The following is a 23,827-nucleotide window of genomic DNA, read 5'->3' on the forward strand; positions in this document are numbered from 1 at the left end:
AGACTCTTGGCCTTATTCCATTTTCAAAGGATCTAACAAAGCAGCCAATATATGTCAGTGTTACACTGACACTGTGTTTAAGGTGTGCCTCATGGGTATAGGCGCAGAGTATCAAATATCTCCAACTTTAGCTTTCAGCATCAATGGCCCTGTATTCGAAAATGAGGCGCCTGCTTCTTGAATCTCAAAAGGAATATATTCAGGAAAGAACCAAACTGAGATTTGGATGGGTGGGACAAAAAAGTAATTTTATTTTCTTTAATAAAATATTTTTCAGGAGAAGACAGTTTTGTTTGGATGTAGGTATTGTGGGATGAACTTGTAATGGTCTCACTGCCTCTCTACCGTATTATCACTGTGCCTGCTGCTGCTGCTGCTGCTGCTAGGTCGCTGCAGTCGTGTCCGACTCTGTGCGACCCCAGAGATGGCAGCCTACCAGGCTCCCCCATCCCTGGGATTTTCCAGGCAAGAACACTGGAGTGGGTTGCCATTTCCTTCTCCAAATCACTGTGCTTATTTAGGAGCAAAAAAATATCCTCCTCAACTCAGGGCAGGACGTTTCAGATCCAGGAGCTGGGTCTAACCATCAAAAGAATAGTTGACTTTTTCTACTGTGCGATCCTTAAAAATCGGTGCATGTTTTGAGATTAGAGTCACCCAGCATGCATAGAAATTCTCCATTATTACTCCACAAACTTTAAAAAAAATGGTGTTTCAAATGAAGAAAATAGGTTGCAGACTCATTTTGCCTGAGCCCAAAAGAAAAGCGAAGTTTATTCTCTTCCAACAGACAATGTCTAAAATTGATGTAGAAATAAGCTTTGTCCTTTGTTTGAACAGAACAATAGCTTGGCCCAGCGTGAGGGTGATTTACCTCTTGCTAAACCGCCCTAACTGTTTATGACGGCGAGAAGACAGGGATCATCAACCTTAGGTGCTGAAAGCGTAGAATTCATGGGAACGACTTAGAGAAACACTCGCCAAGCCCCAGCCCTGAGTCTGTGGCCAGCAGGTGAGCCTCGTGAACCACCGCACAGACCCCTGATGGCACACAGGAGTGGGGTTTCAATATGGGGTGGGGGTCGGTTTTATGTCCTGTCTCTCTGAAGTTGAAGAAAAAAATTGTTTTTAGGAAAAATGGATCTATATTCCAATGAAGGTATTTTTCCAAGGCCCCAGAACCAAGTTTATTTGTAAATACATAATTTACTGAACCGTTTTACCCCACGTTTTAAGTGGTTCCTGTGTAAATTTGGGGTGGATTCCTGATTAATTTACTTTTGCTGCTGTTCTTAGATGTTAAAAGCTTGCATTCCTCAAGATCACCCTTCTTCACAAATATCTTCAATAAATTTCAGCCCAGAATGACAGCTCAAGCCCTTTTCTCCTTTGTGGGATGATATAATTGAGCATTCTAAAGCAAATATGAATTCGGTGACCCCCAAAATGTGCCAGATTAAAACCCACCAATACAAAATGAAGTGAAAATACTCTGCAGAGAAATACCAGAGAAAACACTCTGCAGCTGCTCTTTGCTTTAGACGCAGAGCAGCACTGTGGATTTGGGATAAGATCTGGTCTCGGCATGGCATGCCTTAATTCACTTTAAAAAATCTTGTACATATGTTTATCTTCTTAGGAGCGTACTGCTGTACTACACTAGCCTTACTTAAAATCTCTTGAGGGTATTGATTTTTTTAAAAGAAGAGTCACCATAGTAAGATGGTCTCTCTCTTATAAAGCCCATTAGAGGAAACCAGAATCGTGTTGACATAAAGGAGAACACTTCCTAATGTACGTGACACGTCGCCTTGGTTCAGAAAACCCAACTCTCCTTCAAATCTAATTATCTGATTTTGTCAAGCTTGAACGCCAGCGGCAGTCTCAGCCTGCACCGTGATCGCACCTCTATCAACACCAACTCCCTTAGTTAGTAACCAGATGCAGCTGAAAAAACGGACTAATCAGAACAGAATCTAATATTTTACCACTGTGGTAACATTATAATCTAGCAATGACACAAACTGCTGGAATTTCACCTGGGCAGTTTTGTTTAGAGATAACGTTCAATTGCTATGAGACTGGAGTTTCAGAGCGTATGACTTAGCTGCAAGAGTTTAGTAAAACTCGATAGATAAAACAAATGCTCTGCATTCCCTTATTAGACATTATGATTTTGACATCCTCTTATTTTAAAGAGATTACTGAAAGTTTGACCAAACGAGCGGGGGTGGCTACCATTGAAGCTGACAGTGTCTACACGGGGAGAAGCAGGGAAATGATTACATTTAAGGGACCGGCCACCCCCGCCACCAGCACACGCTCTATTCCGGTGAAATGAGTGCATCTGGGAGCTGGAGCATCTGCTCGCTGCTTTTGTTCCTCTCCGCTGCATTTCAATTGGATTTCCTCACGCAGGTCCCAGGCCTGTCACCGCGGCCAGGCTCTGTTAAGCATGGCCACCGGGCCGCATTACGGAGGAGGTTCAGGGCTAAGCTAATAACTCGCCTGCCTCCCTGACTGATCACAGGCGTGCTTTCTGCGGCCACTCATCCTCGGCTCCTGCGGAGGGGGCTCTTTCTCGTCCAAGCCTCTGGGGGGGACCGGTCTTGTCCCCCTGTTCCCAGATTCCATGTGAGAAGACAGAGCCTACTGTCGCTTCTGCAGGGCGCCTGTGTCCCCCCCCACCCCGCCCCAGGCCCTGTCGAAGGAACCAGGGTCACACACGAACCAGCCTCGCTCTCGAGGTGTGTGCTCCTGGGATCACCTGTAGATGATGATTCCCTTCCTGCCGTCCCCCACCTGGAAACAAAGGACGGAATCTATCACTAAATACAGTTTAAAGAAAGCTTCCCAGGTGGCGCTAAGTGGTAAAGAACCCGCCTGCCAATGCAGGAGACGCAAGAGATGTGGGTTAGATCCCTGGGTCAGGAAGATCCCCTGGAGGAGGGCATGTCACTCCAGTATCCTTGCCTGGAGAATCCCACGGACTGAGGAGCCTGGCGGGGTACAGTCCATGGGGTCCCAAAGAGCTGGACACGACTGAAGTGAATGAGCACGCATGTGCGCAGGCCCAGGTCCCCCGTGTGGATCTATTGCGAGATGGAAAAGAGATCCCGGTGAGGACTCACCCCAGAGTGAGCAGGTCTGGTTACTGAAGCGTGGAAATGGGGTCAGGGCGCAAGGCTCCCCCGACCCAAGTGGTGGTCTTCTTTTGGGGGGAGAAAAAGGACAAAAATATCCAGATTTCTAACTACAGAAGCCACACCCCTGGCCTTTCTAAGTACAATAACGCCTCTTTTGTCCTGATTTTATCCGTTGCCTTTGCATATCCATTTTCCAAGGACTTCCGAAAAAGAATTCCACTTTCTAGCTGTGGAAACCTGCTTCTGAGCTTGGTTGTTAGAAGCCCAGAATTACATTGTTAAAGTGGTTTGAGCTTTAAAGAGGAAATAAATTGATGACGTAGTCAGTGGAAAATTCTAGCATTTTGGGGTGAGCCTGTGATTTTCCTTTTGAGTTTGCTGGTAAAACAAAGAAAAACAAACCAAAACACCCAGCAGCTGCGGACACCGCCGCTTCTGCGGACACCGCCGCTTCTGTGGACACCGCCGCTTCTGCGGACACCGCCGCTTCTGTGGACACCGCTGGCTGATTCTTGCGAGTCTCACAAGGCCAGCCTTGGACTCTGCACCTCCCTGCCGTGTTTCTCTGTGTTCTCACAAGGATCCCATGAGGTCTCTGTTGCCTTTATGGTCACTGAGCTGAAGCAATGCGGTTGTTCTGAAAAGTCGTCTGCACAGCAGATACCTCCTCCTGCTGGACATGCCTGGTTCCCCCCACACTTCCCAGGCCCCTCTCCACCTGTGCCCTCAGGGGCCAAAACGACCTCCTGTCCCACGTCAGTGTAGGGGCAACCTGAGCCACCTAAGCAAGATTAATTCACACTCCTTGTTTCATTTAAAATTTTTTTTAAGATTTTTTTTTATGTGGACCATTTTTTAAAGTCTTTATTGAATTTGTTTCAGTTTTGCTTCTGCTTTATGTTTTGATTTTTTGGCCGAGAGGCCTGTGGGATCCTAGCCCCCTGACCAGGGATGGAGCCCACACCCCAGCTGGATTTGAAGGTGAGGTCTTAACCACTGGGCAACCAGGGCAGTCCCCCCAAATATTTTATTTTTAAATGATTTCGTATACTACTTGTATTATCTCATGGGCAATAAATAAGAGTACCTGACCATAACTTTCTGTTTCTATTGTCGTTTTCTTATTTCGGAACTTTGTTTTACTTCGACACAGTTCTTCTCAGGCACCAGCTCAAGTCTGTACCCTACTTTTCTCCCCCTTAGCATTATATCCTAAGCGTAGCATTTGCCATGGTTTTAAATATGACACAGAGATAAGATTTTAATGGCTGTATAATATTCCATCCAGTGGGTGATCCAGTTACCCAATAGCTCATGCTTCAAAATATGAGTTTCCAAATTTTTACTGGCAAATATGTTTGTATGTACAAACATTTTAATAACTAGGATATCCTCTATGTCATCATCCAAGAATCACTGAGTTAAGCATCGTGTGTAGTTGGAGATACTGAGATTCTTCAATTTTTTAATAACATAAAGAAAGCTGTCTTTCAATGATTTAGTTTAAAACTCCTATCATGGTGAATTTGGTTATCTTATTAATTTTATCAATACATGGAGTGGTTCCTGACTTATTCAGAACCACTAAGGTGATAACCAAAGAGAAATGTAAGGTGAAAAAAAGCACCATTTCATACTTTGTGTTCAATGCAAATTTTCCAGAAGAAAAAAAATCTGATTTATCTTCACATACCTATAAGTTTGGCTTGTGAATATATCTTAGGGAAGGCAGAATTAGAAGGATGCAAAACCAGAGAGGGTGTATTAATAGGTCTGTAATGATATAAAATTTATTCTGGGGGTGAGGTAAAACTTAATGGTTCATAAATAGCAAATTCATTATATTTCTCATCCTCAGGTTATATTAACACCATATAACATCTTTATGGTACCATTAGTAGCATTTAAATCCTTGACTCAACTTGAAAAAACAAACATTTCCAAATCTTGACCCTGAAATGATTAGCTAAATAAAATGTTTTAATAAATATTACTGAATGAGAACATGGTTTGTTGGGTCATAAACTGTCTTATAAATGTTTTATGTCATCTGTTACACTGCATTTTTAAATGTTAACAAATTAATTTATTTTAAAGGCCACATCAAGGTGAAAACACCTTGTTTTCACGGGGGCATTAGGCAACGGGACAATACATCATGCAGCCGTTTCTCATCCAGCCACATCCCTGGCAGAAGAGGTGTTAAGACATAAAAGGTTGTGTGGGTTTGTTAAATATTCATTTATAATTTGCATTCATTATTAAATTATGTGTTGGGCTGATCTTTAATTTTAAACATACACACAGTGTCATAAAGCTCTCAGAATACATAATAAATATTTCATAATTTAGTGTTATTTTAAGCATTGACTAGAATGCACACAAATGTTTGTCAGTCATGATACCTAATTATTCTAAGGCAATCTGATCTGCATTGGGGTTGAGCTCTGTAATTCATTCCAGCCTTCAGGTAACTAAGAGAAATATCAGTTTAGGGGTGCCATCTTCTCGTGATGAATGGCGATCCAGCTTCGGGCCCCTAGGGTAATGCTGTCATTCTTTGCCCCAGACCATTTCAACACGGAGTGCTGACTTGTGAAGTGGTGGCTTAGAAGTGGCGGGCTTGTTTTTTTGTGTGGTCTCAATTTCACTTGTGGGACCTTGAGAATTGAAATTCTTTGAGATTCAGTCCTGTGAATCGACTATCCCAGAATATAGTAAATTCCAGGCTAAGAATTTCCCATGCTTGAATAGTCAAGTATTTGACAAAGCTCCATAGCCGTGAGATTCAATTTGCATTTGCTAAACTGAAAAAGTACAGCCATCGCGAGCAGGCAGCATGAGGCAGCGTGGTGATTTGTATTACAGGAGCCTGGTAGCTGCCCAATGAACCATGTAAAAACAGTTCATTAAAATGTTTATGTGCTTGGCTGGTTAATGCAAAGAGAGCTTTATTGCAGCCTTATAAGCCCTTGGTAACTTCAAGATGGAGTCAGATCAATTCACTGTAATAACTCAGGCATATGCTTTACTTCTCCTGGAGGGGAAGAGGATCCAAGAAACTTCCATATCCTCCTTGCTTCTGTGACCACCTCTTTTCAAGTTTTTGAAGCTAATCTGGACTGTTTTCCTTTGGTTCTTTTTAAGCAAGATGAAATATTTCAAGTTCATTTGCAGGCAATTTGTAATAACTTTTATTTTTGCATAACACCATGGACTTTTGATCATAATAAACCCTGATCAATGAATATGTGACATTTCTGCATCTCTGCCTTTTGATACATCTGTATTTTATTTGGAGGTTAAATTTTTATGGAATCTTAACTGTGCTGATGCTGAAGCTCCAATACTTTGGCCATCTGGTTCAAAGAGCCAGTTCATTGAAAAAGGCCCTGATGCTGGGAAAGATTGAGGACAGGAGGAGAAGGGAGCAACAGACGATGAGATGGTTGGATGGCATCACCGACTCAATGGACATGAGTTGGAGCAAGCTCCGGGAGATAGTGAAGGACAGGGAGGCCTGGCGTGCTGCCGTCCAGTCCACGGGGTTGTAAAGAGTCAAATACGATTTAGCGACTGAACAACAACTATATTGAGCATCAAAAAATAATTGGTATTAAACTGGATGTCAGACATGTTAGTTTTCTCACCAGCTATTTTCCTTATTGCTTCAGTGATTCTGGGGATGCACAGACATATTTTCAGCTCATGAGGGTATGTCTAACAGACCAGGGTTAGTCATTTAAAAAAAAACAACACTTAACTATTGGGTGTATAACAGAAAATGCTTTTTTTTTTAAAAAAACTTCCTTAAAACTGGGACTTCCCTGGTGGTCCCGTGGCTAAGACTCTGAACTCCCAATGCAAGGGACCCAGGTTCAACCCCTGGTTTGGGAATTACTAATCGATCCCACAGGCTGCAACCAGGAGTTTACTCAGCTAAGACCTCAACTAAGACCTGGGCAACCAAATAAAACGAATAATTAAAAGAACACCCATTTAAAATAGAAAATTGATCCACATGGACATTTGCTTCCATGGGATAGACAGAACTAGACCTTTAGAGGAATAACAGTGTTTCCATCCATCTACACCATCTTCCAACAAACGGTTTATTCATTAGTTTGGTACGCTCAAAACTGTCTCCAAAACTAGCACGAGGAAGAAAGATGCCTTCAGTTGGAAAACCAAGGCACTGAAATCCGAAAATAGTGTGATATTAAGACAGACATCCTGTATGTTTTCTCTCCTTCCGTCATTACACATCACTATCGGTTATAATAAGCAGCACACGGAGGGAAGAGCCCAGAAGGCCCCGAGTCTGTGCCGACACTCAGAAGCCATCAGTTAAAATCAGGGCTCCTTGCATGCAGCATACTTCTCAGAACATTCTTAATGTTCTGTGCTCAGCAAACCATGGCATCTTAATGTACTGCTGCTGCTGCTGCTGCTAAGTCGCTTCAGTTGTGTCCAACTCTGTGCGACCCCATAGACGGCAGCCCACCAGGCTCCGCCGTCCCTGGGATTCTCCAGGCAAGAACACTGGAGTGGGTTGCCATTTCCTTCTCCAAAGCATGAGAATGAAAAGTGAAAGTGAAGTCGCTCAGTCATGTCCGACTCTTCTCGATTCCATGGACTGCAGCCCACCAGGCTCCTCCATCCATGGGATTTTCCAAGCAAGAGTACTAGAGTGGGGTGCCATTGCCTTCTCCATCTTAATGTACTAGTGAGCATCAAAAACCACTCCCGCCCTCCCACCTCACGCCGAACTGGAGACTGGACAGCTGCCCCTCACTGGCAGCTGTTTTCCCCTAATTCCTAGGACTGTTCAGTCCTTCAGTCAGGGAGTTGTTTGAGGATTTGGTACTACATCAAATAAAGATGAATTTGACTCCAACACATGGTGAAAGTGAAAAGTGAAAGTGTTAGTTGCTCACTTGTGTCCAACTGTTGTGACCCCGTGGACTGAAGCCCCCCAGGCTCCTCTGTCCATGGGATTCTCCAGGCAGGAATCCTGGAGTGGGTAGCCATTCCCTTCTCCAGGGGATCTTCCCGACCTAGGGATTGAACCTGGATCTCCTGCATTGCAGGCGGATTCTTTACTGTCTGAGGCATCAGGAATATATTCAAAATTGTTAGTAACACCTGAAACCAACATTTAGCAAAATGTTTCACACATGGCAGTACTCAATAAACTTTTGTGGGATGAATGAATGTTTCTAGGAGTGGTCTTTTAAAGTCTTTGAAATCCAGTGGCTGGATGTCCTCTTATCTGAGAATATGAGGCTGGAAGGAAGGAAAGGTAGAGAAGAATCCAGGAACTTAAATACTTACAGACAAATATATGTCTGCTCTGGAGCCCTAGCCTCTCTTCAGATGCACACGGAACTCCATTTAACATGTCTCTCAGCACACTGCTGGACGCCAGATATTCTCCTTCTCTATGTGGGTTTTAAAGGAGACTCGTGTTGTTGAATTGGGTCTGGAGCCACATGCACTCAAGAGCACCCGATCAAGAATCTCTTATTTTAAACTGCAGTTCCATCAGCTTTCATATAAGACTCAGGACGTGAGCAGTGATACAGACTCTGAGTGCATCACCGCGACTGCAGATGGGACACTTAAACGCACTGACCTGGAGCTTACAGCAGCACAACGGACCGACGTCGACGGCAGACTGGGACTTGGATGGCTATTTTGAGCTTCAGAGGAGATTCAAAGCAAATCATACTGAGTGAAGTAAGTCAGACAGAGAAGACAAATATCATATGACGTCGCACAGATGTAGAATCTAAAAAAGCGGGACGAGTGAACTTATCGACATGTACAGAACAAAAACAGACTCACATACGTGGAAAACAAACTTATGGTTACTGTGGGGGGGGGGATGGAGGGATAAATTGAGCGATTGGGATTGACATGCACTCGGCTATGCATTCGATAAACAAGGACCTATTGTATAGCATGGGGAACTCTACGCAATACTCCGTCACGACCTATATGGGAAAAGAAGCTAAAAAAAGAGTAGCTCTGTGTGTATGTGTAACTGACTCACATTACTGCACACCTAAAGCTAACACATTGTGAATCACCTGCTGCTGCTGCTGCTGCTGTCGCTTCAGTCCTGTCTGACTCTGTGAGACCCCATAGACGGCAGCCCACCAGGCCCCCCTGTCCCTGGGATTCTCCAGGCAAGAACACTGGAGTGGGTTGCCATTTCCTTCTCCAATGCATGAAAGTGAAAAGTGAAAGTGAAGTTGCTCAGTCATGTCCGACTCCTAACAACCCCATGGACTGCAGACCACCAAGCTCCTCTGTCCATGGAATTTGCCAGGCAAGAGTACTAGAGTGGGTTGCCATTGCCTTCTCCAGTAAATCAACTATACTCCAATAAAAATTTTAAAATGAAGAATCACTGTTTCCCAAATTTGACTAAAATCTGTGTATGTATGCACGGTGTAACTCTTAGTGTGTGACTACAGCTAGAAGGGGAACACTTCAAGGCTTGAAACTCAATATACCTAAGGTCATGGCTTTTCAGATCCTACGATGAAAAAAGAGCTTGGATACGCTTAATTAAGCTTCCTCATCTCTCACAGCTTCAGAAAGCCCGAGTAGGGTGGAGAGGGGAAGGCTTGCGAGGCATGTGGGTCCGTCCCCTCAAGCTCCCTCCGATTTAATTGAGAGTGTAAATGACCCCCAGTCCTGCAGCATCTCAACCTGATGTGTGTAATTGACGGCCAAACATGTTTTACAGGCTGTTAAATGGTGCGCCCACAATGAAATGTATATACGGTTGATTAAAGTGATTTTTGTACAAAAGGGTCAGAGACATTAACAAGTTAAAAGGAAGCGTGAGCTCTGTTCTTATTCTTCTAACCTTTGTTCGGTTTTCCCCCATAATTGACACCACATGTTTACTGTGCCTATTTTGGTCAAATTTAAGGCTGTAAGTATTGTATGTATTTAGAAGTGCTCTTGAGATTAGGGCTCTCACAGAGTGCTCAGAAAGGTAGATTTCAGATATTATTGTAGCACATGATGAAGGGGAGAGATTGAAATAAACCCCTCCAGCGTGCCCTGCATTAAGTTGTCTGGCTCGTGATGGCAGACGAAAGTAACAGTCACTCTGAAAAGGATTCGAGTGGACATCTAAATGATAATTACCGGGTAATTTTGTTTTGGTTATAATTTGTGGTGTTATTTTTATAACTGACATGAGACATAATAGATTTTCAGGGCTCTGCAACAACTAAGCAACAAATGGAAGCTGTCAGAAAACATTTGTAGGAACGGTTCTTGAAGAAAGCTGTGACGCTGCTGAAACCTGCACAGGCTGAGCGTGTTTTCAGCCCGCACGTCAGTGGAATAGTTTCCTAAAAATGTAACTGCCCCGGCTTGAAACATTCTCTGATTTTCATTAATGGGAAACCCACAAGGTCTCTTTCGGGATCTTTCAACACGTCCTGTGTTGCAACGTGAACATCGCTGGGCATCTGGTGCTGTGGGCGCTGGTCGTCTCCCCGCCCGGGGTCTGGCCCCGCCCTCCCTCGCCCTCTCTCTGCGTCTCTCGGTCTCTCCAAGGACGCTGCAGGCTCTTCAGCTCCTGGTCCTTAACTGGCAGCTCTCAAATCGACTGCGTGTACTGACCTCTGCCCAAGCCATGAACTGAGACCGACGCACAGACCACCCAAACTGCCCGCAACTACCAGATGGCGCTTACACTCGGCCCTTCCCGAGCGACGTAATTGGGTAGAATTGACCTCTCTGCTCATATGGCTCTGATTATTTGCTGACTTGTAATTTCAGGTCTTTATGTGCACGTCTGATCTTCCTCGCCCGACGATAAGCTCCTGGACCACAGGAGCGATGCTGCACGCTTTTCGTGTGTCTGCCCTCACTCCCTGAGCGTGGCGTGGTGCCCCGCACAAAGTGGAAAGTCGGTAGGGACGTGGAGTATCCTAAAGGCAATTGGCAATGCCCGGATTGGCCACATCCCTGGCTAAATCTGCAGCTACTCAAAGTATGTTTCCAGTACCTTATTTCCATAGGTAGGAAATCACGGGGGTTGGGGGGAGATATATATTTAAATTTCTACAGTATCTTATTTCCAGAGATTTGAAATCAAGATGTTCCATCTTCCTTCACTGAGTAGGAAATAGCTCTCATGGCCTGCAGTGGCAGTACAAGGCTGAAGGAGTTATAATAATCCTTGGACTCAAATCTGATAACACATTTTATTAACTGGTTGGGGACCGGAACAAGACTTGTGGGGGAAACCAGCATGATTCAAGCAATTCTATTCTCCAGGCACAGAAACTGTACTTTTATGTGAGCAATGGCTTTACTAAGGGAAATTCAACCAATCGTTTAATTTCTTTTTAATTATAGGAAAAGAGAAACTCAGCCTCAAGCACCCAGATACACTTGCTATTATAACAGTTAGGCTGGCATTACATTTTGTTTGCTTCATGGTGATCTGGGGGAAATACACAAGAAGCTACCTATGTTTATTTATGAATGTTTCTGACTTTCCTAATTTTTCTTGACTCAGCTTTTCCATCACACAGGGCTCTTGCAATAATGAACGCACTTGGGATAAACCAGTGCTTTTCCATTTATGTTGTTTTCCAGAAAAAAAAGATCCTTTCATTCCCAACTATATTTGTCCTCAATTTCTGTCCAGTCCTTGATATTCAGTTTTAATTGAGATGAGATATTTTTTGAGTCACAAGCTCAAGAGTGCAGACAAGACCTTTCTGTTATAAGAGTGAAAATTCAAAAATGCCTAAGTTAGAAACCATGTTTCTGATGGTTTTTTCCCATGACTAACCCATGTCTATTCTCTATGAAATTGATGTCAGAAAAGTATTATATATTTTCAGTAGGAAATAGAAGGCTGCCCTCTACTATCCTTGTCAGGACGCCGTACCCCTTTAATCATACTTTTCATTTCGGTACATTGAAATTTCCGTTGCCAAGGACAACATCATAAATAAAAGTGTTTGTGAAATTTTACCTGCAGCTTTCTAACTTTGTGCATTAAGCATGAGGCCAGCAGAGAGGTGGTCAAATGTGAAAATTTATAATCATTTATTACATACGGCTGAAGCAAGGAGGGAATAAAAGCGTGAAGGCATACATCCATAAACGGAAGCCGAAAAGCTTAAATGAAAAGTAAAGTGAATTTCTGTGTCTTGTCACAAAGTAATGAGAAGCTAGAGCTTTTATTCATAGCAACCCAAGATGCATTTACTCTCAATCTAGCTTCGGCAGTAAACGCTTCCCTGATGTATTGCTTTGGACTTACAGAGAAATGTTTGTGCTCTACATAATAGTATAGTTAGGAGAATTACTGCATGGTTGAGAAGATTCTATAAAGGTTTATAGCTGGCGGTGTTACTGTAATTTAATCACAATGTAGCTAATGTCGTACTTTAATATCACAGGTTACTTTTTTATTTACCATTTATTAGTAACTGACAGAGTCAATCATCTCTACATCATAAACAAATCATGGGAGGGTTCTATAGGAACCCTAAAACCCCAGAATAGATGGACTATGTTGTCATACACTGCCACATTTCCTGTAATGAGCTAACCGTCGGATTATTATTCAGATCTATGAAATGCAAGTCAGGATTCTCGTTCGCAGCTCATTGGCCAAAGGAAACTTGAGAGCATTTTAACACATAATTAACACTGCACATCCTTTATACATGGAAACAAGTCATCGGTCCAGTGTGAGCAATGGTTAGGAGGGATTTCTGAAGACTCCTAAGGTATTCAGCTAGGGATTTTATCTACCTGTTTGTAACATATTCATGAACATTACCACAGTGCTAACCTCAGGTTTAATTGAAGTATAGCTGGTTTACAACACTGTGCTCGCTTCAGGTGCACGGCACAGTGATTCAGTGTTTTTGCAGATTATATTCCATTACAGGTTTTTACAAGATAATGGGTATTATCTTCTGTGCTATGCAGTCAATCCTTATTGCTTACCTATTTCATATACAGTAATTTGTAAGCTTGAACTGATGCTTTCTCATTAGAATTTTCTACAAAAAGATTTTGTTTTTACATTTGAAAATTAAAATCAACTGCTACTATACTTTACTTATATACACTCGTTTTGCTAGATAGATGGGTAGATGGAATAAATACATGTAGAGAGTGAAAATTAGTGGTTGTATACATCAAGCCATGTTGATCGATTGATTCGAGCAGTAATCCAGACTCGGGAAAAAATGGGACTCGTGTGCGGGGGCCGTGGGATGTTGTGGAAAGTGGACTGAGGCCAAATCTACATCAAAGCCAAGTTTAGTTTTCCAACCGTGGACAAGTCTCCTGACTTTCGTGAATGTCAGTAGCTCCATCTGTAAAACTGGAGTGGTGGTGACTTCCCTGGGGCTCCAGTGGATAGGACTCAGAGCTTCCATGGAGGGGGCGAGGGTTCCATCCCTGGTCAGGAATTAAGATCCTACAAGCTGTGGGGCACAGCAAAATAAGAGAGAACAAAAGGAATCATGACACTTGCCCTACTCACCCCTCTATTGCTGTGAGCATCAAATAAGATATTATAGGAAACGCATTCTGCAGACTGAGGAGGTGCATGAGCCATCTGTGCATTGGACATAGAAGACACTGAAATAAACATAGAATTGAGTGCTCAGAGCAGATACTTTTCTATAACACTGGAACAACTTTTATGACAATACGGGTAAAAGAGTCAGGCCCCAGAAAAGTCTGTCATTGAGTTAGTAAGCACTGAGCACCTCCTATGTGTCAGGCACTGATGGAGCCTGTCGTATTAAGAAGAGTTGGTGAACATTTCTGAAGGGGTGATGAACTTGAACCAGGTCCAGTGAGTGTCCCATTCACCTCCTCTAGCACCTTGACACAGAGGCAAAACACTCCTCCATCCTCAGTGGGATTGATTAGATTTTCTACATTCCTTAATTTCTGGGAATGTGCAGACTTTCAAATGCTCCACAGATGTTCAGCTCACGTAGGGCTGATTCTGTGTGAAGTCGTTAGGCTCTAATTCAGTGACAATGACTGATCTCTGGTTAGGAGGTGATGCTTCTGGAAATAAAAATAGTCCTGCTGCAAAGAACAACCTTAGATTAACAACTCAAAGCAAGAGAAGCAGTCTTCAGGTACCTGAAGTCACTGTTCAGTTGGGAACTGAAATGTCAACACGGTCGTGGGCTTTATTGATTTTCCCATGGATGTTATTTAGTTCTGGGTGTCTGGGAGATCCCCTCCTTTGTCTGTCAAAAGTCTTGCTAATTTTTCAAGGTGCCATTAGAGGGTCTACCCCTCGTATGCCATCACACTATTTCTTACTTATAATTCTAAGATTCTGCCTATGTTCTGTTATTTCTGTAATTATTTAGTATAGTTTAAATTTTTTAAAGCAAGGGCAGTAGTCATCTTCTTTGAGCTCCTCTGGCTTCTGGTAGCATGTCTTGCACAAGAAGCAAACCAAATAATCATTAAACCTAATGATTTAGGTTAACTTAACCACTTAAAAAATTGTCCGACATAGGTGAGCATACAACATTAGGATTCTTATTAGTAACACTCTGGCGACCTCAACAATAACAGCTAAAGCTGTTTCAGGCCCTGAAGAACAGTGGCATACTGGGTTGGTTTTCCTTTAATGAAATTAATTTTAAAATATCACCAGTCCAGGGACTTCCCTGGAAGTCCAGTGGTTAAGACTCTGTGCTCCAAATGCACGGGGCATGGGTTTGATCTCTGGTCAGGGAACTCAGATCCCACATGCTGCATGGCACAGCCAAAAATATCACCAGATTAGCCTTTAAATGTGGTTTTAAAATTGTTTTCTCCTTTGTCCATCGTATGACAGGTTCTTTAGTGAAAAGCAACACTAGTTCCTACGTTTTTTTAGCGCTGCAGTGGGTACAAAATAGACTCAAGAAAATAGAAGATTAAACACTTGTGAGGAGGCTTAACTGTCTGAGAATTACAACAAACCCAGTGGACTGGCGCCCATCAGAACAAGCCATTGTGAAGACCCCGTGAGGAGGGGTTTGATCTTCGGGATTTGATGTTGATGGGATCAAAGGGGAAAGCGACGGGGTGGGATGTGCCCGCTTTCCCAGCTTCCCCGAGATGGGGGCGCGTCGTCCCCATTCTAGAATACGGAGCATTTCATCTCAGGAGAAGACAGTGCAGAACTGTAGCAAAATAGGTTTGATAAAATATGCCCAGAGCCTTCTGTTTGAGGTAATTTTTAACCATTTTCTAAACACGTTTATCTTCCTTTTACTCTAAGATGTAGAAATAAGCTTAAATATTTGTGTTAGTGATAACAGAAAATCACAAGTCAGTGCACAAAATCAACCTTGGGGAAGCTCTCTGTGTTACAGCAGCTTGAACACCAGGCACACCCCCGGCCATGCAGGGTCACTTGCATACGTGTAGAACATTAATTTTTCATTTGTTTCACGTCAAACGTCTAATCGTGCCTTTAACGTCAGCGTGTGTGCGCCTAGTTCTTCAGTTGTGTCTGACTTCGAGATCCGTGGACTGCGGCCCGCCAGGCTCCTCTGACCACAGGATGCTCCAGGCGAGAGCACTGGAGTGGGTTCCCTTGCCCTCCTCCAGGGGATCTTCCTGACCCTGGGATCAGACCCACATCTCTTATGTCTCTTGCATTGTCAGCTGGGTTTTTTTTTAACACTTGCACCACACGGGAAGCCTTTTAACATTAGAGACCAAGATGGCTTAGTTCGAGCTTCATAACAGTTGTGAAAGTCTACTCTTGCAGATCTTTTCCAGGTGTATGCAGGCATGCGTGTGCACCTACGTTCTGGAGGATTCTGTGAACAGAAAAACAGGTCTGTCCTGGCGGACTGTGCAGACCTGCCCACAAGGTCAAATGGCTTACCACGCATGACGCAGAATCACCTTCTTCACAAGGGTCTCATTAAGCAGGGTCTCTCACACAGCGGCCAAGACGCGCTTTCCCAAGTTCTTTTCACTTTCGTTGTTTTTGTGTATTTCGAATGTCTATCCTCTTGGACTGGAATCTATTATCTTTTGCAATTTAAAAAGAATTTTTTTTTTTTTGCCAAATCTTGGAAACGATCATTTGTTCAAAGAAGGGATAAATACACACGAGTTTTTCATGACTGGATTAATATTTAACTCTTTAATCCAAGTTTTGTTAAAGCAACATTTAAACCACTGTGAACCCTGGTACTTTTCCTTCACCTTTCAGCCCAGTGATCACTCCCTGGAGGCACTGGGGCTGAACGGGGCCGGGGTGGGGGGCCCCCGCTGCCTCCTCCCCAGGCAGGATTTCTCTCCCTCATGTCACTGATCCAGTGATCCCGGTTGAATCTGATTGTGATGATATGTTTCTTCCTATGACTTATTTTACTTTGTGATGTATAGACTGCAAACACCATGCAAACAGGAAAAAGTTCTGGTTTTGTTCAGCCTTGTATTCAGCGAGGCGGTGGCGGCGGTGATGGGGCTGAAGATGGAAAGCAGCAGCGGACCCGGCACACAGTTAGGATGTGAGGTTGTCAGGACGGGACCAAGTTCCCGGGTCACAGAACTGGGTGAGGGGTGGCGTCATTTTCCAACAGAGGAAAACCTGGAAGAGGGCCAGCTGGATGTGCCTTGGAGACACGCAGTGGAGACGTCGAGCAGACGGCTGTCTTCCTGGAGCTCGAGAGAGCGACTAGGGCTAGAAATGACAACCTGAGAGTCCTCAGTGTGGTCACAATGAAGACGCCTCAGGAGAGGTTTTAGAGTGAGGAAAGTACGGAGCTGGGAGCAGTCCTGGAGAAAGTCTCACACCTGGGAAGGGAGGGTGAGGCTGAGGAGACAGGGTCCAGGGTCCAGCCCCAGCCCCTGATTTCTGGTAGCCAGGATATTGCGCTGTTTCTTTTTATGGAAAAAAAATGATCTCATATTCTACAAACTCTCATCTGAGTCATTGTGTCTCGAGGCAAATCTAGATGGTTACTCATGGTTCTAAAATCTTTAATTGAACAAAGATGTGTTGGCTTGTGATGCAGTTAGACCATGTAGTTCTTCTGTTCAAAAAACCCTTCCAAAGGTTAAAGTTTTGCTATTTTTTCTCCTGTTTCCTGAATTACAATAAGGTTGATCACCTTTTCCTTTTCTTACATAAATAGGTAGGTGGGAGCCGCCTTAAAATTTAGAGTGGGGGATGGGGGAGAGGAGGATAGGAGGGGGTTTGGGGGAGAGGAGGACCTGGGGAGGCACATTTCCAGATCCCTGATAGCTCAGTTGGTAAAGAATCTGCCTGCAATGCAGGAGGCCCTGGTTCTATCCCTGGGTTGGGAAGATCCCCTGGAGAAGGGAAAGCCTCCCCACTCCAGTGTTCTGGACTGGAGGATTCCATGGACTGTGCAGTTCATGGGGTCGCAAAGAGTCAGACATGACTGTCACTTCCCTTCCCAGCTGCAAAACCTCTCCTCCCTCTGCTCCCATCGTCAGAGGCCTGACCACATTTACTTGGAATAATTCTCAGAACAGAAGCAATCACCTCGCCTGGGGAGAGACCCAAGCTGCCAGGAAGCCTGGACTCCAAGCTTCTCAGATGGAAGACCCTCCAGGGGTGCAGGGTGGAGGGGCGGTGGCCATCTGTGCCTGAAGCCAACACCCCGGATGCCTTTGTGGGTTTGCCCCTGTGCTGACACGGGGAGGGGGGCCTCGGGGTCATTTCAAGGGAAGGCCAAGCAAGCCGTGGCCTGGAGTGTGTCCATGAGGCTGAGGAGGTCACTTTCAGTGGGGGCGGTTTGGGGAGAAGGGGTTTTCAGGGAGTGAGGAGTGGGTGGGAGGTGAAGGGATACTGAGGAGGCAGCAGATGACGCTACAAAACCACATCATCACTGACAAATTTTTGTTTTAATCCAGTAAAACGTGAGAATGTGTGTCCTGGGTGGAATGGAGGATAAATTAGGAGTTTAGGATTAACACTCACTACTATATACGGAGAAGGCAATGGCACCCCACTCCAGTACTCTTGCCTGGAAAATCCCATGGACGGAGGAGCCTGGTGGGCTGCAGTCCATGGGGTCGCTGAGCGTCGGACACGCCTGAAGCGACTTAGCAGCAGCAGCAGCACCACTATATATAAAACAGATACACAAGGTCTCGCTGTACCGCACAGGGAACTATACTCAAGATCTCGTGCCTGCGTGCTCAGTTGTTCAGTCGTGCTCGACTCTTTTGTGACCCACTGGTCTGTAACCCACCAGGCTCCTCTGTCCCTGGGTTCCCCAGGCAAGAATCTTGGAGCCGGTCGCCATTTCCTTCTCCAGGGCATCTTCCTGACCCAGGGACCGAACCCGCGACTCCGACTTGACAGGCGGATTCTTTACCACTGAGCCATCCTGGAAGCCCGGATTAGAGCTATCTAGCTAGTGGCTCAGTTCTAGACAAGGGACCCCACATGCAACTTCCAAAGAGGAACCGAAATGGAGGGGAGAGTGGCAGGAAGGGGAAGGAGGGTGAGCAAGGAGGACGGACCGGGGAAGTGATTCCCTGACGCGCCACGTCCTTGCGGGCTGCTGTGACCCCGATTCCCAGCAGGAGCGCCTAGCGCCCCCGCCAACGCCTCCCTCAGGAGAATTTAACGACCGGCACGATAAGGAGAGAGAAAGCAGAGATGTGGGGGTGAGACTGGGAGATTCAGGGTGGTGCCCCTCAAGTCCGTTGCCACCTACCTCAGACTGCCGGCATGCCCGGGAAGGCAGACCCCGGCCCTGCTCCACACCCGCTCCGGTGAACCTTGGGCCGGAGGAGGGCTGCGGCCTGCCGGGTGACTTGTGTGCACGCTGAGCTGGGAAGACTCCTAACTTGGGGAAGCGCCAAGAGGTCGGTGGTGGGTGCCATGACAAAATCATAACGGAAGATAAGCTCGTCTTTCCAGCTCAGTCTTCAAAATGTAGTCTCGGCGCTTGCTTTGCTAGCACGCATGCTAAAAATAACTTACAAACAACAACAAAACTCAAATAAACACAATTACTTATAGCTTACTGGGATTATTTTTGGAAAAAAATTAGGAAACCTAAGAAAATGTACAGATAATAAAAATCACAGAAAGTTCAACAATTAGAGAAAATCCCCACTACTATTTTGGCTATTTCTTTTCAGTCTTTTTCAGTATTCAGATCTCGATATAGTTATATAATTGAGGTCACCTGCTCTATCCTCTTTTTGTCCTGACATCGTATAAGGAAAATTTCAAGTTGCTAAAAAGCCTTTGAAAAATTAATGACTGCTTAATGTTGTCACTTGGATGAAAGGAACTATCAACAATGTTTTCATCATTGGACATTTAAGTTTCTGTTTTTTCCCTGTTTTATTCAGTATATGGGGCTTCCCAGGTGGCGCTAGTGGTAAAGGATCTACCTGACAATTCAGGAGACTCCGGTTTGATCCCTGGGTCAGGAAGATCCCTTGGAGAAGGAAATGGCACCTCACTTCAGTGCCTGGGAAATGCTATGGACAGAGGAGTCTGGCGGGCTACAGTTCATTGGCTCGCAAAGAGTCGGACACGACTGAGGGACTGAGCACCATTCAGTGTACCGCATACAGCTTTTATTATTTAAGATCCAGCCTCATTAAGTTAACGGGTCTCTTTCTCACATCTCTTAGCTCCAGCAGGCCTCACTGCAGAGCTCTGAGAGGCGTGTATATCAGGCTCAGTACTTTGCATCCTGAGAGGTACGTCTGTTGAGCTGGGGTCCCAGGGGAGGGTTCTCTCTGCATGTACAACCATGGACGGGGAAATGAATTTGGCTTAGAAGGATATTGTCAGAAAGAGTGAATGAAACAGCTATCCTAATAAAATCGAAACCAGGGGATTTTGCTGAAGCTGCTTTCAAAACATGAATGACCCATGCAGACATAAGGAAAGAATAAAGATCGAAAGGTTTGGTTTCTATATGATTGTTTTGGAATTTTTCCAGTTACAAAGTGTTATTTACTAGTACTGTAAAAGTATGCCAAAAATACATCTTCGAATGCAGAAGAGATAATTAGGTTTCACTGTCCCAAGTAAAAGGAAAAGAATTATTTTCTATCTGATCTCTCAAACTCTGGCTACCTGCCTGGTATTTCCCTGCGATTTCACACTTTGGCATGGCCTTCGGGCAGGCACCCGGAACGGTACCAAAGAACAAGGCTGCCAAAATAACCCTTTCACCCACTTTTCAAAGGAAACCAGCCATCTTAAATCTATATTTAGAGGATAGCTAAAATTAACCATTGCTTCTGAAGATTATTGTTTTTGTGTCATATTTCTTACACTGCAGCTATCCCTGGTTACAAGCCAACAGAATCCATGGAATTCATAATAAATACAAGTTATCTCACCTGAATCTTCAAGCTTATAGAGCTTTAACTAGATGGTGTCCATTTCCCTGCAAAACAAACCTTAGGCAAATTTTTGAAAAAGGAAAATTGTGTCTTTGGATATTCTTGCTTTGATTTTTTGGGTTCCTTACATGTTCTTCTTTTTCCCTACATGCAAACCAGGAATCTCCCATTATTAATCAGTACATCAGGTGACTCTGAGGCACCTGACAGATATATAATGGGAAGAGGCACAGATGGGTAGGATTATATAAATACTGCCAGTGGGTGGTTAAATTATCATGTTGAATATTGGGCTTTTTCCTGTGTTTCCTAAAATGGAAGCAGGGAGGAGGCCCAAAATCTGTCTCCCTCTGGGCTACATTTATTCCTCAACTACTCACTCACTCATTCATTCATTCCCTCACTCATTCATTCATTCACTCATTCAATCATTAATTTACTCATTCAATCAGTCATTTAACAGATACATCTTAAATATAAGCTCTTATTAAACTGTAGGGAGTGGAGGGTGCAGAGCACCCAAGGTGGGAAAGACTATATTTGCCATGAATTCTAGTGTGGAATTTGCACACCTTAACAGGCAACCACAGTGTTAGACAAAATTAAAGAAATACCAAAGGATACCTGCAGAGTACATCATGTGGAATGCCGGGCTGGATGAAGCATAAGCTGGAATCAAGATTGCCAGGAGAAATATTGATAACCACAAACACATGGATGACACCACCCTTATGGCAGAAAGAAGAAGAACTAAAGAGCCTCTTGATGAAAGTGAAAGAGGAGAGTGAAAAAATGGCTTAAAACTCAACATTCAGAAAACTAAGATCATGGCATCTGGTCCCATCACTTCATGACAAATAGATGGGGAAACAGTGGAAACAATGAGACCTTGTTTTTTGGGGCTCCAAAATCACTGCAGATAGTGCCTGCAGCCATGAAGTTAAAAGACACTTGTTCCTTGGAAGAAAAACTTGACCAACCTAGACAGCATATTAAAAGGCAGAGACATTACCAACAAAAGTCCATCTAGTAAAAGCTATGGTTTTTCCAGTAGTCATGTTATGGATGTGAGAGTTGGACTATAAAGAAAGTTGAGCACCGAAGAATTGATGCTTTTGAACTGTGGTATTGGAGAAGACTCTTGAGAGTCCCTTGGGCTGCAAGGAGATCAAACCAGTCCATCCTAAAGGAAGTCAGTCTTGAATATTCATTGTAAGTACTGATGCTGAAGCTGAAACTCCAATACTTTGGCCATCTGATTCAAAGAACTGACTTATTTGAAAAAACCCTAATGCTAGGAAAGATTGAAGGTGGGAGGAGAAGGGGACGACAGAGGATGAGATGGTTGGATGGCATCACCTACCCAATGGACATGAGTTTGGGTAAACTCCGGGAATTGGTGATGGACAGGGAAGCCTGGTGTGCTGCAGTCCATGGAGTCACAAAGAGTCAGACATGACTGAGCGACTGAACTGAACTGAAAGGATACCAACATTTTCAGGAAGTCTTTTTTTTAACTTATTTCTACCTCATTTGGCTTCAAAAGAGGATTTGGGGTAGCTCCAGGGATACATGTGATGCAACAGAATAAAAGTAAAATAGATGAGAAAGGCAGAGGAACATAAGGGTAGAAAAAGATGAAATCAGAGTCAACACCGTACACGAAATGTCTATCTTCAGTTAAGCACGTGCATTAGTAGAGATGGGCTGCACACTTGGGTCTGAGCTTTCTCAGCTGCCACAGGAAAGAGTCCCGTCCTGTGGTGAGTTCACTGTACCAGTAAAATATAAAGTTTCCAGGGATCGAGGTCTGAGAGAAGTCTCTTTTGTGGGTCTCCATTTAGGGTACTTTCGTGAGGCAGTGGACACTGTTCCCAACCACATCCCTTGCAAAATACAAAGCTGTGTTTCACAAAGCTATCTATTGTAATACTAAAATGCAAAACAATGAAGTTGGGCCCTTACCTCACACCATATACAAAAATTAACTCAAAATGGATCAAACCCCTAAAAGTAAGCCCTAACACTAGAAAGCTCTTAGAAGAGACTTCCCTGGTGATCCAGTGGTTAAGACTCCACGCTTCCACCCAGGGGATGTGGGTTTGATCCCTGGTTAGGGAACTAAGATCCTCTATGCCTCGTGGTATGACAAAGAAAAAAAAAAAAACAACAGCAAAAGAAAAGGAAAACACTTAGAAGAAAATATAACAACAAATCTTGGTGACCTTGGATTTGACAATGGATTCTTCTATATGGCATCGAAAGCACAAACAATAACAACAACAGATAAGTGGGACTTCACCAATATAGAAATCTTCTTTGCTTCAAAGGACACAGCAAAGAATGAAAAGACCACCTGTAGAGCGGGAGAAAATACTTGCAAGTATAAGGAACTTCTTTCAAAGTATAGAATATAATACTATATTCTGTACTGGCAGTATAGAGTATGATACTATATTCTATAATATAGAATATAATACTGGCAGTATTTATAAAAGAAACTTATACAACTCAGTAATAAAAAGACAAATAACCCAATTTAAATAATAGACAATAATGGGCTTCCCTGGTGGCTCAGATGGTAAAGAATCTGCCTGCAATGCAGGAGACCTGGGTTCGATCCCTGGGTCGGGAAGATACCTTGGAGAAGGGAATGGCTACCCACTCCAGTTTTCTTGCCTGGAGAATCCCGTGGACAGAGGAGCCTGCTGGGCTACAGTTCATGGGGTTGTAAGAGTCAGATGTGACTTAGCGACTAAACAACAACAACTTGGGGAGGACTATGCCGCTGCAGCAGCGGCACTACCAAGGTGAGATGTCCCCGTTTCAGAGGATGCTGCTGCTGCTGCTGCTGCTAAGGCGCCTCCGTCGTGTCCGACTCTGTGCGACCCCATGGACTGCAGCCTACCAGGCTCCTCTGTCCATGGGATTTTCCAGGCAGAGTAGTGGGTTGCCATTGCCTTCTCAGATTTCAGAGGATGCATGGTGCTCATGTTAAGTGGTGAAAGAGGCAAATCAAAAGACCACATATTACATAATGCCATTTATAGGAAATGTTCAGAACAGATGAATCTGTAGAGACAGAAAGCAGATTAGTGGTTGCTTAGAACAGGGGGAGAGAGACAAAGAAGAGGGGTAATTAAAGAGTGGCTTTTTTATTTTTTGGTTAGGCAACTTAAACGTTCTAAAATTGACGGTATTGACGAGAATACAACTCTTGAGTGTTCTAAAAACCAAAAACCATTGAATTGGACACTTTGAGTTAACATTTATATCTCAGTAAA

This window comes from Bison bison, unplaced genomic scaffold (assembly GCF_000754665.1).
Source record: "Bison bison bison isolate TAMUID 2011002044 unplaced genomic scaffold, Bison_UMD1.0 scf7180017864524, whole genome shotgun sequence".
NCBI classification, from domain to species: Eukaryota; Metazoa; Chordata; class Mammalia; order Artiodactyla; family Bovidae; genus Bison; species Bison bison.